Genomic DNA, 15,994 nt, shown 5'->3' on the forward strand with positions numbered 1-15,994 from the left:
CGGCTGCTGATGGCTGCTCATGCGCATAAGGGGCTTCCGGCAGGCCTTCGGGAAGGCTCTAATCACTGCGCATGCGTGGATAAAAATCACAAAATGGCGACTGGAACCAGACGTCACTACAGCATATTGTTTACAAATATCGACAAGACGTGCTATCTTCAGGATGCTTACGACAAAATGTGCAGTCACGCACAAAAGGACAGCTTTCAAATCCTTGTTTCTTGACTGGGTGAAAAATGATCAACTGTAAACCTCTATAACTTTTTAAAAACATTTTTCTGGAAAAAGTGAAATAACTCCAGCAATTAAGCTTGGAAAAAGTATATTATTGTGCCAAATTTTAAAATTGTTGATAAACTTAAACTTTTGAAATGCTGGCAGCCAGACCAACTAGATCCAAAAATTCAGTTCGTAAAAACATACTTAAGTGGAAAAAAAAAAAAAAATGTAAACATACTGGCCAGTATGGGGCTCGAACCCACGACATTCGCGTTATTAGCACGACGCTCTAACCAACTGAGCTAACCGGCCATTGATAGCCATTAGCTATAAAAATTAGTAACAATACATATGAATGTAAGCTACAACTTTATGCTTTTGCAGTCAGGGTCTTGACAATTGTGAGGGAAGGAAAGAGGAAGAGTAAGAGAAAGAGATAGAAAAGACAGAGAGAAGGAAACAGTTATGTAGATATGGCTATACACTATATAGTGTATGTTTTTTGCTTTATTTATTCATTTGTGTTTTTTTTTTGTGTTTTTTTTCAAAATAGTCTGAGGACAATATTTATGATGGTGACGTAGATTCCTTTTCTCCTGAGGATTTCCAATACCAATTAGATTTTGCGATTGTTAGCCTTTTCCTTGACCTTCCTTTGGCTTTCGGTTCGTTTGAGACTAAGTGATCGATGGTTATCTTTGCTGATAACTAATTATTAATTATTAATCTTTAACGTGTTTACGACTTAAAGCTCTTTACTGTTGCGTTGAGAGCAATCCAATTGTTATCGGTGGAATTATTCCAGATGCAAATAAACGTTTGTGAAGCGAAATATTTCCACAGAAATTATATGAGACCGATGGAGGAGAAGTGAGCGAATTCCTTGAGTATTTGAGGATATTTTTGGAGGAGACACAAAGAGAGGTTCACTCGGCATTTCCTGCTTTGAAGTGTTATACCCACTACTGAATCTTATTGAAAATCGAACAAAGATCAAAAATATTTCTTTATTGTAATGCTTATGGTCACATTAATATGGTTGTCCTCTAAAACAGGGGTTTTCAAACTGTAGTCCACGGACCACAGCAGGTCCGCAAGGACAAGACAGGGGGTCCGTGGACAGCAAATACTTTTTATGGGCAATTTGATTTTATATGTTTTTTAATCGAAATCTTTTAATTGACAATAAACCTATTTGTTAAATACGGTTAAATAAATAAATGTAAAAATATATGTTATTTTAAGCAAATATTTATGTATAAATTTCATAAGCGTTTATAAGGGGGTCCCTAAGGTAAAGCCTGAAATATAAAGGGGTCCGCAAGTTAAAAAGTTTGAAAACGGATCTTTTTTAAAACGGGGGCCACATTTTTCATTAATGTTTTACGTAGTGCTTTTGGTACCGAAAGACTTTCAAACTTCGTATACTTATCTATTTTGTGTTATAGAACAGAAAAATATTTTTGTATTCGAATTTATTTCATGTAAAAAATTGTCTTATTTTGATAATTTCAACCAATCACTGACGTCCATTCAGCCGATATACATTAAGTGCCGACTACATAAACAAACGATTCTTCGTTTTATTTGCTTTTTTCATTTTAAATTTGCTTTAACCCTAACCCTAACCCTAACCCTAACCCTAACTCTAACCCTAGGGTTAGGGTTAGGGTTAGGGTTAATTGTTTCAGAATCGTTTGTTTATGTAGTCGGCACTTAATGTATATCGGCTGAATGGACGTCAGTGATTGGTTGAAATTACAGAAATACGACAACTTTAACATGGAATAATTTATGGATTTCTTTTTTTTTTTAAGAAGACTAAGAGAAAAAGATGTTTTATATGACACATTCTACCAGTGTTCCAAGTTTCAAAGTGTTTCGTTAATGAAAAATGTGGCCCCCGTTTTAAAAAAGATCCTTGAAAACCCCTGCTCTAAAAGACGACGATACTGCCATTGAAGTGCAGGAAGACATCTCCTCCAGCTGGTTTATTCAGTGCGCTTCTCGCGCCTGGTATTTATTGCAGGTGGGAGATAACTCCTGTTACCCTAGCTTCATGACCACCAGACCACGTAGTCTTGATCTCTATTGGATCTCCTCGATGGGGGTACTTGTTGCCAGGCATAACGGCAGTCTTTTTTTGGCTTATATATATATATATATATATATATATATATATATATATATATATATATTAAAGATAAATAAAAATGAAAATGCGACTTTAAAAAAATTGGGGGGGGGGTAATTAATTTACATTACATGTTTCGTTTTTTTTTTTTGAAAAACTTTATCAAAAATGAGTATAAAATATATGAGAAGAGAAGAGGACTATTAATAAAATAAAATTGAAATTAAGATTAAGAATGACATTCATAGTTTACTGTTATTTCTTGCATGCGCACGTGGTCTTTTCGTTCCGTTCTGGATTCGCACTGATAATATACCAATTAGGCCTGCATTTCTTTTATCTCACTAATACAATTTGAAAAAGTATGATCAAACAATCAGATAGAAAGCTTCGTACAAGTAACCAGTCTATGTACACATGTACCTCTCTTCAATATATATCTCATCACAAACCTTATGGTCGTTAGGAGTGCATCCTAACGACCATAAGTTTGTGGTGAGGTACATATCGAAAAGAGGTACATAAAAAAAAGCTAATTTCAAATTAATAAGGTATGCCAAAGACATTGGTAAATATGCACTTACTTTAAAAAAGATGGCCAGTATGGGGCTCGAACCCACGACATTCGCGTTATTAGCACGACGCTCTAACCAACTGAGCTAACCGGCCACGTGGAACGTAAGTGATATAAGGACTATTATGTAGATACAATAGCATAGATTACAGTTGTGTGTGTTCATAGTCCATCTTCTTGTGACACTTGAGAGAGAGAGAGAGAGAGAGAGAGAGAGAGAGAGAGAGAGAGAGAGAGAGAGTTACGGGCATAGATAGACACATTGAGTAATTTATGTATACATTTGGTTATTGCTCCATTTTCACAGATGATTGCCGTCACTCTGAGCCGCTTCGTTGTCTATGGCAGTTTTGACTTCTCGTCCATGACTTCTCAGATCACCATTCAGTCCTGCTGCAGATCCGCATGGTTTGAAGCATAAGTGATAGACGAAAGCTGTAGCTTCGACTGGATTTATGGAACGTGATCTTTGTGTACTGCCGTGTCTTTTCTGGCCTGAAACGGATTTGCAAACTTTTTCACATATCACTCTTGTTGAATCACCTGGAAGGATGTTACATACAGTTGATCTAACGTGAGACTTCGAATGGTTGACATACCCAATCTTAGAGAGGAATACACGGCCATACGTAACACTCTTCCAGCATTTTATATTTTTATTGAGGTTCTGATGACAGCCTTTCCGAAGCCAAGGCGATCCTCTTCAAAAGTTTTATAATCTTCGCTTATGCGTTTCCTCCGCTCAGATCTCTCCAAAGCTAGCTCTTCCCAGTTCTTAACACTGATTTGCAATTTCTTGGTTGCCTTTTATGCAGTGTTTGTATCTTTTTCGTGTTTTGTGCTGAGGACGCTTTCCAATGCACAGCTCGTCACGGAACTGCTGCTTTGGAATCCTGTTATCTTCCTTACACACAATATGACCCACCCAACGCATTTCATTACATATGATTAGTGGCTGGCGGTTTGTGCTTAGTTGCCTTTGCACGATCTTCTGTGTGAGATGTTTTACTTTGCCATTTGCTGAGTGTGAGTGTCAAGCATTTTGTCTGTATGTATGTATGTATGTATGTATGTATGTATGTATGTACGTACACACACACAAACATATATATACCTATATATATTTATAATATATATATATATATCATATATGAATACAGGTATATATACATATACGTCCGCAAATCCCAAGTTGACATCTGCTCTTCTCGCCATTCTCGCGAACTCATTTCACCCTTTTCGGATAAACTTGTGACTGGTGACGAAAAATGGATCTTCTATCGAAATGTTAAACGTCGTAAACAGTGGCTTGGTAAAAGGGAAAAAGCTCAACCACAGCCGAGAAGGGAACTTCATGGGAAAAAGGTTCTTCTCTGTATCTGGTGGGATTGCAAAGGAGTAATTCACCTTGAATTGTTATCACCTAATGCAACCATCAGTGCTCAAGTCTACTGTCAGCAATTAGAGCGTTTGAACCAAGCTTTGAAGAAAAAAAGACCCTCTTTAGTGAATCGAAAAGGAGTGATGTTTCATCAGGACAGTGCGCGACCCCATACTGCAAAGATCACAGCACAGAAGTTCGAAGAGATTGGTTGAGAAAAAATTCCTCATCCATCTTATTCTCCCGACCTTGCTCCTTCAGACTACCATTTGTTTCGTAGTTTACAGAATCATTTGTGGGGGACATAACTTTCGCAAGCCAGGAGGAAGTCGAAACTGACATTTCAGAGTTTTTCGCTTTGAAACCAAAAGAGTTTTACATTGATGGATTAAAAAGCTTGTAAATAGATGGAAGGAAGTCATAGATAATCAGGAAAAGTACACTGATGATTAAATTTTAATTAAATATAACATTTGATGAATTGTTTTCTTAATTCAAAATTCGGACAGAACTTATGGGATGACCTGATATTTTTGTAAAAGAATATGTATATTGAATAGTACAAACGCACGAACGATGTCATAAATAGCAGTACCGTCAATAGTTGTTGACAAACAACGGCACTAATTTTATTCAAGAGAAAAGATCCCATTACACCGCATAACGTTTTGTTGACAATTCACAACAGTAATTGTTTTCACCTCAATAGACGTCAGTGATTGGTTGAAATTACCGAAATACGACAATTTTAACACGAAATAACTTTAAAAAGATAAATTTTTCTCAATAACACTAAGAGTAAAAGATGTTTTATATGACACATTCTACCAGTGTCCCAAGTTTGAAAGTGTTTCGTTAAGAAAACAAGTGGCGTCCGCCAAATCAGAAAGATCCCACTAGAAAATGTTTTTAATAATTACTTGATAGAAATGTCTTTACGTTACGATTTTTGCTTTTCATTCTTTCGTGGTCGATAAAATTAGGACTAGTTGAAGACTGGGGTCGAAATTGCTGGCCTTGTGCCAAAATTTGAACTCAATAATTACTTGAGAGTGCACGAGTAAAGAAAAAATGTGTTCTATGATTGTTTATTATTTCATTGATTTACTGTTGAATTATATAAAAGTGATTGGCTTTGCCTTACAGATCGAAACTATCGATGCTTGTCAGTTGTACTGCAGTTTAAAACATGAGTCGCTATTAGTCAATAATATATTTCAGTCATATTTCTAGTTTATATCGTGTAATGACATATAAAAAAGTGTTGCTGTGAGGACTGAATTTTATTACAGTAAAATGGCATATATATAAAGACAAAAACAAAAAAAAAAAAGAAAAAGAACACGTTGGCCAGTATGGGGCTCGAACCCACGACATTCGCGTTATTAGCACGACGCTCTAACCGACTGAGCTAACCGGCCACTGAAGAATTCGGATAAAAATAAGCATGAACAGACGATTACGTAGGCTACAACTGTACGTGTTTACAATTTGTATTGTTTGACAGCTGGTGGATGAGAGAAAGGGGGGAGAGTGAGGGAGAGAGAGAGAGAGAGAGAGACAAAGAGAGGGGAGAGAGAAAAGGGAAGAGAGGGGAAAAAGAGGGTGAAAGGAGAGAGATAGAGAGAGAAAGGAGACAAGGAGTAAGTAATAGAGGAGCAGAGATAAAGAGAAAGAAAGACAGAGAGGCAGAGATAAAGAAGAGCCAGACACAGATTAAGAGATACACTGTGTATCTTTTATTTTATTTTATCCTATTTTATAAAATAGCGAAGGACAGCGTTTATGACGCTAATCATAAAGATTAGCGTACCAGATTCCAGATTATAAAGGCTCAATGTAGTTTCCACATACTGTTATACTTGGAGATGGTCATATTTTGCCAATCAAACACACGTACTGGTAATTTCTTCAGCTTTATTTCTTAATTTTTTCTTTTTTTTTTGTTTCTTTGTCAAAACTGTTTCGGCACGCATCCTGTGACCTCTTCAGTGACTCTTTATCACATGTGTCGGATCTTTCTGATTTGACGGGCAACACTTCTCATTAATGTTTTATGTAGTGTTTTTGGTACCAAAACACTTTCAAACTTCGTATACTTGTATATTTTGTATTATAGAACAGGTAAAAAAATTTGTATTCGAAGTTATTTCATGTAAAAAAATTGTCGTATTTCGGTAATTTCAACCAATCACTGACGTCTATTGAGGTGAAAACAATTACTGCCGTGGAATGTAAACAACGGTGCAAAAATTATTGTTTATAAAAACAGCAGTAACTGTATTCAGCTGAATAGACGTCAGTGATTGATTGAAATTACAGAAATATGATAACTTTAACATGAAATAACTTGCAATATATAAATTTTTGTTAAGAAAGCTAAGAGAAAAAGATGTTTTATATGACACATTCTACCAGTATCCCAAGTTTGAAATTGTTTCGTTAAGAAAACAAGTGTTGCCCGTCAAATCAGAAAGATCCCATGTGTCTTCTCTTGTTCTGCTTAGTACATTTTCTGGGCTAAGCTAGACAAGAAGAGACGCGTGGGATAAAGAGTCACTGAAGAAGTCATAGGATGTGTGACGAAAGAACTTTGACAAAAAATTACAAATAATAATAATAAAGCTGAAGCCACGACAAGCAGCTGAAGCTAAGACAAAAAATATACTGCTGATATATAACACCAACATATAATTCTGAAGTAAAGATTGAATATAAAGTGCTTGTGATTAACTGATAAAATATGAACTTCCCCAAGTATATGACCATTCCCAAGTATAACAATATCTGTTTCAATACATGATTTCGCATCAAGAATCTTGCAAAACAAATACATAAACGTGACTAAGTTTCGACATAGAATTCTCATAAATAAACCAATATAATTTCCACTTTCCCTGAGGATTTTACATAGGCAAACTGTCTTGCAAGACTTTCTGAGAGGCACACCAAGACGGAAAGTTACTTTGTATTTTTTACTTGTGCGGCCTGCCTGATGATGAATCTTATCTCATGCAACCTGCTTCTCGAAAAAAGGTGGCATATGCCTTCCTCGTCTGCTGTTGTTTTTACCAACTTATTATAGCTTTCGTCTTGTTATGAAATAATAGATATTACTTGTATTTATTGACATCTAACGGTAAATTTGTGAGTGTGCTTAGCATTGACTTATATCTTTCTTTTTTTTTATCTTTTACTTATTTCAGTTGTTAGACTTGCAGCCAAGCTGGGATACCGCCTTGATCAATTTTTAGTCGAATGAATCGACCTCAGTATTTTTTTAAAGCCTGGGACTTATTCTGTCGATGACTCTGGCCGAACCGCTAGTTTACGAGGACATTAACACATCAACACTAGTTGTCAAGCGGTAAAGGGAGACAAACACAGACGCAAAGACACACACACACACACACACACACACACACACACACACACACACACACACACACACACACACACACACACACACACGCACACACAGGACGGGCTTCTTTCAGCTTCCGTCTACCAAGTTTACCCACAAGGCTTTGCTCTGACCGAGGCTACAGTAGAAGTTACTTGCTCAAGGTGCCACGCAGTAGGACTGAACCCGGAACCATGTGATTGAGAAGCAAGCTTCTTACTATACACCCATGCCTTCGCCTATAGTCTGTGAAAATTTATACTCGTCTCGGTTATATCTGCATTTATGTTGTCTCATTAACACAATTTTAAATAAGACATAGTAAGTAAATAATGAGCTTGTGTGGACCTAACTACATCTTCAATGATTAGTTGTACGTTCACCATAAGTTTTGTGAAGAAACTCTCGATATTTTACACACTTTGACGATGTTTATCAAAAAAAGCAAAAGCAAAAAACAAAAGCAAAAAATAAAGAAACAAGCAAACAAACAAGAGTCTGGAAAAAATTAACTTCATATTAATGAAATACGCCAAAGACGTTTAAAAAGAAAAGCCTTCAGAGAAAATCATAAATGAACCCACGACATTCGCGTTATAACCAACTGAGCTAACCGGCCACTTATGTGAACCTTGTATAACAAGTGTTACATAGACATGACAGCATAGATTACAGTGGCGTGTGTTCCGTAGCCAATTTTCCTGTGACACTTGAAAGAGAGAGAGAGAGAGAGAGAGAGAGAGAGAGAGAGAGAAAGAAAAAGAGACTGACAGATAGACAAAGAGATAGAGAAGTAGGGACATTGAAGGAAAAATTTTTGAGGAGTGGGGGGGGGGGCAGTCGATTAGATCGACTCCAGTATGCAACTGGTACTTAATTTATCGACCCCGAAAGGATGAAAAGCAAAGTCGACCTCGGTGGAATTTGAACTCAGAACGTAGAGACAGACGATATACCGCTAAGCATTTCGCCTGGCATGCTAACGTTTCTGCCAGCTCGCCGCCTGTGCAACCCATATATATCTGGAAGCGAACCAATGGGCTATATATATCTGATATGGTAACCAATCGGCTAATCCCCAGAACGATATATGGTGGTTGAAAACATCGAATCTACTCAACGCACTCATACATACATGACGGACTTCTTCCAGTTTCCGTGTACCACATCCACTCACAAGGATCTAGTAGGCATGGGGTTATATTTGAAAGACACTGGTCCAAGGTGTCACGCAGTGGGATTGAACCTAAAACCATGCTATTGGGAAGCACACTTCTTACCACACAGTCATGCCTGCGCCTTTCTTAACCTGAATTCGTAAAAAACCTTAGATACTTATCTAAAAGAAAAATAAAAAGAATGAAGTTCATTGGTCCGTTTTGCGCTCGAACCCAAGACGCTCTAACCAGCTGAGCTAACCGGCCGAATGCGACAAACGCTGATAAAAGTTCTTCTATTGACACGTATATATCTAGACTTTGAACAGCGCGATTGTGTCGTCAGATTCTGTCTGACATTAGAGTTAGGGGAGGAGGAAACAGACGAAAGAAAGGTGTGTGGAGGCAGATAGGAAAGTGGGGATCAAAAACGAGGGAAAGAGAAAGTGGAGCGACAGAGAGAGACAGGCAGAGATAGGAACACTTGGTGGTGTATTATATAAATGTGTATAATTTAGAATTGTAAGTCAGATATTACTAAAAGCTATATACGTTTATATAAAACATTAACAAATGTCTCTATGTTTGTCTATCTGTCTGTCTCTTTGCCCGGTTGAGTGCCCTTCCAGCTTTCGGTCTATCTGTCTTATCTTCTGCTTCTCTGTTCCGCCATCTCCGTCATGGAACAGGTCATGATATTTTCGGGTTCCCAGCTTTAAGATTTTGAGAAACTGACGTGACTGAAGATGAAATTATAATTCTATACTTTAGTATACAAGTTTTCAAGCTGATACCCCAGGATGGCCTCAATAAAATGACCGAAATAATAAAACAAAGAAACGACCATTATTCGCCTGCTTTTACAAGGAAAACTGATTTCATACAAGAAAATATCTAACTACATATTCCCAGGTAATTTAGCAAAATGATGAAAGCTGTTGAACTAAATGTTTGTAAGGTAGATTCAGTGGAACTTTTCCGTTTGAATCAGAGAGGCTGATTCTTTCAATTACCCTAAGAACCCGTTGGCTCCATTGATTAACGTGAATGTCATGGGTTCGAGGCCCTATAGTGGCTAATGATAATTAGGGTGAGACCTCAGCTACCTCAAGAGAATGGAATGTATCGTCTAATTATGTACTTTGAACATAAAAACTGGGGATTAAAAAAACAAAACAGAATAAGTCATTCGTTAGCATGGGGATTGAACACACGACATTCGCGTTAGTAGTACGATGCCCTAACCAACTAAGCTAACCAGCAACATGAGAACGATCATATCTGAAAGGATTATCTAGAAACAACAGCACAGGTGCATGTGTGCACATTCAATCTGTGGGCAATAAAGAAATTGGTATTTCGTCTGTCTTTACGCTCTGAGATGAAATTCCGCCGAGGTGAACTTTGCCGCTCATCATTTTCGGGGTCAATAAATTAAGTACCAATTGCGTACTGGGGTCGATCTAATCGACTAGTCCCCTCCCCAAAAATGTCGGGCCTTTTGCCTCGAGTAGAAAAAAATCAGTTAAAGCAGTTAATGACGTCGGACACTGACGGAGATAGTGGAACAGTGAAGCAGAAGATAAGACAGATAGACAGAAAGCTGGAAGGACAATCAGACAGGCAGAGAGACGGACAGATAGACAGACATAGGGGCATTTGTTAGTGTATTATATAAATGTATATAGCTTTTAGTAAGTCAGTTAGAGGAATACGACCGGTGGTAGCCAGGACATCTTCAAGCTGTTCCGTTTCTCAAACCTGTCAAAGTAGAAGTGGTTGACACTGCAACTTTCTATACACAGGCCCAATCGGGGGCTGGTGTTCGGGTGGAACCTACTCCTCAGCTTCATAGGAATATATATCTTATCAAGTATTTATTAAAATTTTGGATAACAAGCAGTTTACTATCGTAGATAAAGTGAAAAGAAATAATTCTAAAAAAAACAACATTAAAGTAAATTGCAATAGAAATCAGAAATGACGACAGTCTCTTGCATGTCGAATAATATTGGTAGAGTCAAATGGCTCATCTCAAAAAATGGTGTTAGCCTGTATAGTCTGTGTGAATCCACAGAAAGAACGACACCACTTCCCGTCAGTTTTTCTCTGTACAACTCATTAGAAGCCCAGGATTATTGCATTGTTCACACAAGAGAGGTTTCGGTCAGTAAAAAATTGGAATGTGTATTTTGAACATAAAAAAGAATACGTCATTAGCCAGCATAGAGATCGAACCCACGACACCCGCGTTATTAGCACGTCGCTCTAACCGGCAGAGATAACTGGCCACACGAGACCGCTGTATCTGAAAGTGTTATCTAGAAACATCAGCACAGGTGCATGCGACCACAGTCAATCTGTTACACTTGAGAAAGATCGAAGGAGGAGAGAGAGAGATGGAGCGAAGAAGAGAGAGAAGAAGAGACTGTTACCGGGGTTGACATATTGTGCAGTGTTTATATACATTAATTATCGCCCGTGTGTGGAGAGAGATGGGAAGAGAGAGAAGGGAGGGGAAGCTTTCGTACAAATATGTTGGAAACTATGAATGCAGTGGCTGCTTTGATTTTACTCTTCGGATGTGATCCAAAACGAGGCAGATACATATCTAAGAGGAAAAAAGACAGTGGAAACAAAACGAATTGGTCAGTATGGGGTTCGAACCCACGACATTCGCGTTATTAGCACGACGCTCTAACCAACTGAGCTAACCGGCCATCCTGCTCCGTATTTCAAAAGCATTCTTATATTCACACATTTTACTAAACTTAGACGGAACAGTTGGGTTGTTAACAGATTGTGTTGTCTACTTCAGTTTTGACAGTACGATCGAAAGAGCGAATGACAAGCAGTTAAAAACGTGAAACACTGACGGAGATGGAGGATCAGAGAAGCAGAAGATACGATATATAGACAGAAAGCTGGAAGGACACTCAGACAGGCAAAGAGACAGATAGATAGACAGACATAGAAACATTTGGTAGTGTATTATATAAATGTATATAGTTTTTAGTAAGTCAGTTAGAGGAATAAGTCCGGTGGTAGCCAAGACATCTGCAGGCTGCTCGTTTCTCAAGCCTCTCCAAGTAGACGTGGTTGAAACTCTGTAGCTTTGTATACACTGGCTCAATCGGGGGCTAAGGTTCGGGCGGAACCTACTCCTCAGCTTCATAGAAATATAATTCTTATAAAATATTTATTAAAATTTTGGATGACATGCTGTTTATTGTCGTAGATAAACTGAAAGTAAATAATTCTAAAAACAACATTAAAATAAATTGCTATAGCAACCAGAAATTAGGACAGTCTCTTGCATGTCGAATAATATTGGTAGAGTCAAATGGCTCTTCTCAGAAAATGGAGTTAGCCTGTATAGTCCGTGTGAATCTGCAGAAACAACGCCACCACTTCCCCTCAGTTTTTCTCTGTAAAACTTATTAGTAGTCCAGTATTATTGCATTGTTCACACTAGAGGTTTCGGTCAGTAAAGAAATGGAATATGTCGTTTAAATATGTATTTTGGCTGTTATGCCACGGCATGTAAGCCATTGAATTGCTTTCTGAGTAATGTTCATTGCCGAGTAGAGTACATCCGAACGGTGTACCTCAGCTACTATTCCTGAAATACTGAACGCTGTAAAGTCATCTATACACATTTTCTATGGAAATTGTAGCTTGCACTGATTTTATTACGATGTTTCGTTTCCGAGACGTCAGATTTAAACAAACAATGAGACCGATGGTGAGAAATATGGTTCATGGGTGTATATGCCATATTTCAGGAGTTTTTGCTCCTTCATGAGCACCCATCTAACGCATTAATCATCTACGAACTCATTGCTCAAACGGCCATTAGATATACCAGAGTAACGTCATTGGATATATTCGAGGGTGGAAAAAAAAAGAAAAAGAAATGTTTACTTAAACATGCTGTAATAAATGCCCTAATATTGATGGAATACAATTATCACACTTGTATTTGGGAATAGCCCCAGACTGAGCCAGTGTATACAAAGCTACAGAGTGTCAACCACATCTACTTTGACAGGCTTGAGAAACGAAACAGCCTGAAGATGTCCTGGATACCTCTAACTTGCTAAAAACTATATTCATTTATAGAATACACTACCAACTGTTTCAATGTCTGTCTATCTATCTGTTTCTCTCTTTGCCTTCCAGCTTTCTGTCTATATATCGTATCTTCTGCTTCTCTGATCCACCATCTCCGTCAGTGTTTCACGTCCTTAACTGCTTGTCATTCTCTCGTTCGATCGTACTGTCAAAACTGAAGTTGACAACACAATCTGTTAACCCAACTGTTCCGTCTAAGTTTAGTAAAATGTGTGAATATAAGAATGTTTTTGAAATGCGTAGCAGGATGGCCGGTTAGCTCAGTTGGCAAAGAGACAGACAGATAGAGAGATATAAAAACATATGGTAGTGTATTATATAAATGCATATAGTTTTTAGCAAGTTAGAGGAATAAGGCCGTTTGTATCCAGGACATCTGCAGGCTGTTCCGTTTCTCAAGCCTGAAACTCTGTAGCTTTGTATACACTGGCTCAATCGGGGGCTAAGGTTCGGGCAGAATCTACTCCTCAGCTTCATAGAAATATAATTCTTATCAAATATTTATTAAAATTTTGTATAACATGTAGTTTCCTGTCGTAGATAAATTAATAATAAATAATTCTAAAATCTACATTAAAATAAATTGCAATAGCAACCAGAAATGAGGACAGTCTCTTGCACGTCGAATAATACTGGTAGAGTCAAATGGCTCTTCTCAGAAAATGGAGTTAGCCTGTATAGTCCGTGTGAATCCACAGAAACAACAACACCACTCCCCGTCAGTTGTTTTCTGTACAACTCATTTGTCGTCCACGATTATTGCATTGTTCCCACAAGAGAGGTTTCGGTCAGTAAAGAAATGGAATATGTCGTTTAAATATGTATTTAGGCGGTTATGTCACGGCATGTAAGCCATTGAATTGCCTTCTGAGTAGCATTCATTGCCGAGTAGAGTACATCCGAACGGTATACCTCAGCTACTATTTTTGAAATACTGAACGCTGTAAAGTAATCTCTACACATTTTCTACGGAAATTATTGCCTGCACTGATTTTATTACGACCTTTCGTTTCCGAGACGTCAGACGTAAACAAATAATGAGATCGAAGGTGACGAAAATGGTTCATGGGTGTATATGCCATATTTCAGGAGTTTTTGCTCCTTCATCAGCACCCATATAATGCATTAATCATCTACGAACTCATTGCTCAAACGGCCATTAGATATACCAGAGTAACGTTATTGGATATATTTGAGGGTACACACAAAAAAAGAGAAAAGTTTACCTAAACATGCTCTAACAATGCCCTAATTTTGATGGAATACGATTACTACCGCTTGAATTTGACATTCATATTGGGGAATCACAGGTGGAATTTTTTCAATCCTACAAGCCCTCATACATATCCATTGCATTGAGTTCTTTTGGATTATCCCAAGACAAGACTGGACTGAGTTAAACGGAAGACATTTCGTACGACTTTCTAAAAATCCAGTTAGTAGAGCCATTTGTATAAACAAAAGAAAATAAAGGCTGAAGTCATTGGCCAGTATAGCGATCGAACCCACGACACACACGTTATTTAACTATGGAGTCCTTTTGCATAAGGTATGTATCCTTACGTCCTGTCTGACATGATCATTATTGTGAGACTTGTGCTATCACAAGAGAGGTTTCGGTCAGTAAAGACTAGAATGTATCGTCTAATTATATACTTTGAACAAAAAAAAAAAAAAAAAAGTAGGAATAAAAAATAAATGAAATACGTCATTGTTCAGTTTAGGGATCGAACCCACAATATTCGCGTTATAAGCACGATGCTCTAACCAACAGTGCCACACGAGATAACTGTACCAGAAAAGATTATGTAGACACAACAGCAGAAGTGCATGTGTCCACGGTCAATCTGTTACACTTGAGAAAAAGCGAGGGAGGAGAGAAACAGAGAGAGCGAAAGAGAGAGAGAGAAGTAGAGACTGTTACTGGGGTTGACATATTGTGCAGTGTTTATATGCATTAATTATCGCCCGTGTGTGTGGAGAGAGATGGGAAGTGGGAGAAGGGAGGGGAAGTTATCTCACAAATGTGTTCTCAACTATGAATGCTTTGAGTTTACTCTTCGGACATCATCCAAAACGAGACGGATACATATCTAAAAGAAAAAGAAAAGGTGGAAACAAAACGCAATGGCCAGTATGGGGCTCGAACCCACGACATTCGCGTTATTAGCACGACGCTCTAACCAACTGAGCTAACCGGCCATCTTCCGCTTTCTTATATTCACACATGTTAATAAACTTAGACGGCACAGTTTGGTTGTTAACAGATTATGTTGTCGACTTCAGTTTTGACACAATGATCGAATGAGAGAATGACAAGCAGTTACAGACGTAGAACACTGACGGAGATGGTGGATCAGAGATACAGAAGATACGATATATAGACAGATAGCTGGAAGGACACTCAGACAGGCAAAGAGACAGACAGATAGACAGACATAGGGGCATTTGGTAGTGTATTATATAAATGTATATAGTTTTTAACAAGTTAGAGAAATAAGACCGTTGGTATCCAGGACATCTGCAGGCTGCTCGTTTCTCAAGCCTGTCATGGTAGATGTAGTTAAAACTCTGTAGCTTCGTATACACTGACTCAGTTCGGGCGGAAACTACTCCTCAGCTTCATAGAAATATAATTCTTATCAAACATTTATTAAAATTTTGTTTAACATGTGGTTTACTGTCGTAAATAAAGTGAAAGGAAATGGCTCTGAAAATCATTGAAGAAAATTGCAACAGAAACGGGAAATAATGTCAGTCTTTTTACATGTTGAATCATATTGATAGAATCAAATGGTTCCTTTCAAAAAATGGAATAGACTCGTATGGTCCGTGTGAATCTGCAGAAACAACAACACCACTTCTCGTTAGTTCTGTTCTGTACAACTCATTAATCGTTCGGGATTATTGCGTTGCTTACATGTAACTATTGGCTGTCGTGTCTCGATATGCAAGTCGTCGAACTACCTTCTGAGTAGTTTTCATTGCTGAG

The 15,994-nt window shown here is 37.9% G+C and overlaps 4 non-coding genes across 4 annotated transcripts; all 4 read right to left on the reverse strand.

Annotated features, from left to right (window-relative positions):
- Window positions 1–457: 457 nt before the first annotated feature.
- On the reverse strand, window positions 458–531 carry Trnai-aau (transfer RNA isoleucine (anticodon AAU)). The gene has a single exon. It is a non-coding gene; the product is annotated as a tRNA-Ile (tRNA).
- A 2,417-nt stretch (window positions 532–2,948) lies between these two features.
- On the reverse strand, window positions 2,949–3,022 carry Trnai-aau (transfer RNA isoleucine (anticodon AAU)). The gene has a single exon. It is a non-coding gene; the product is annotated as a tRNA-Ile (tRNA).
- Window positions 3,023–5,655: 2,633 nt separating this feature from the next.
- On the reverse strand, window positions 5,656–5,729 carry Trnai-aau (transfer RNA isoleucine (anticodon AAU)). The gene has a single exon. It is a non-coding gene; the product is annotated as a tRNA-Ile (tRNA).
- A 9,401-nt stretch (window positions 5,730–15,130) lies between these two features.
- Window positions 15,131–15,204, reverse strand: Trnai-aau (transfer RNA isoleucine (anticodon AAU)). Its single transcript has one exon. It is a non-coding gene; the product is annotated as a tRNA-Ile (tRNA).
- Window positions 15,205–15,994: the final 790 nt, after the last annotated feature.

The sequence above is a fragment of the Octopus bimaculoides genome, chromosome 8 (genome assembly GCF_046866305.1).
Source record: "Octopus bimaculoides isolate indiv1 chromosome 8, ASM4686630v1, whole genome shotgun sequence".
Classification (NCBI taxonomy): Eukaryota; Metazoa; Mollusca; class Cephalopoda; order Octopoda; family Octopodidae; genus Octopus; species Octopus bimaculoides.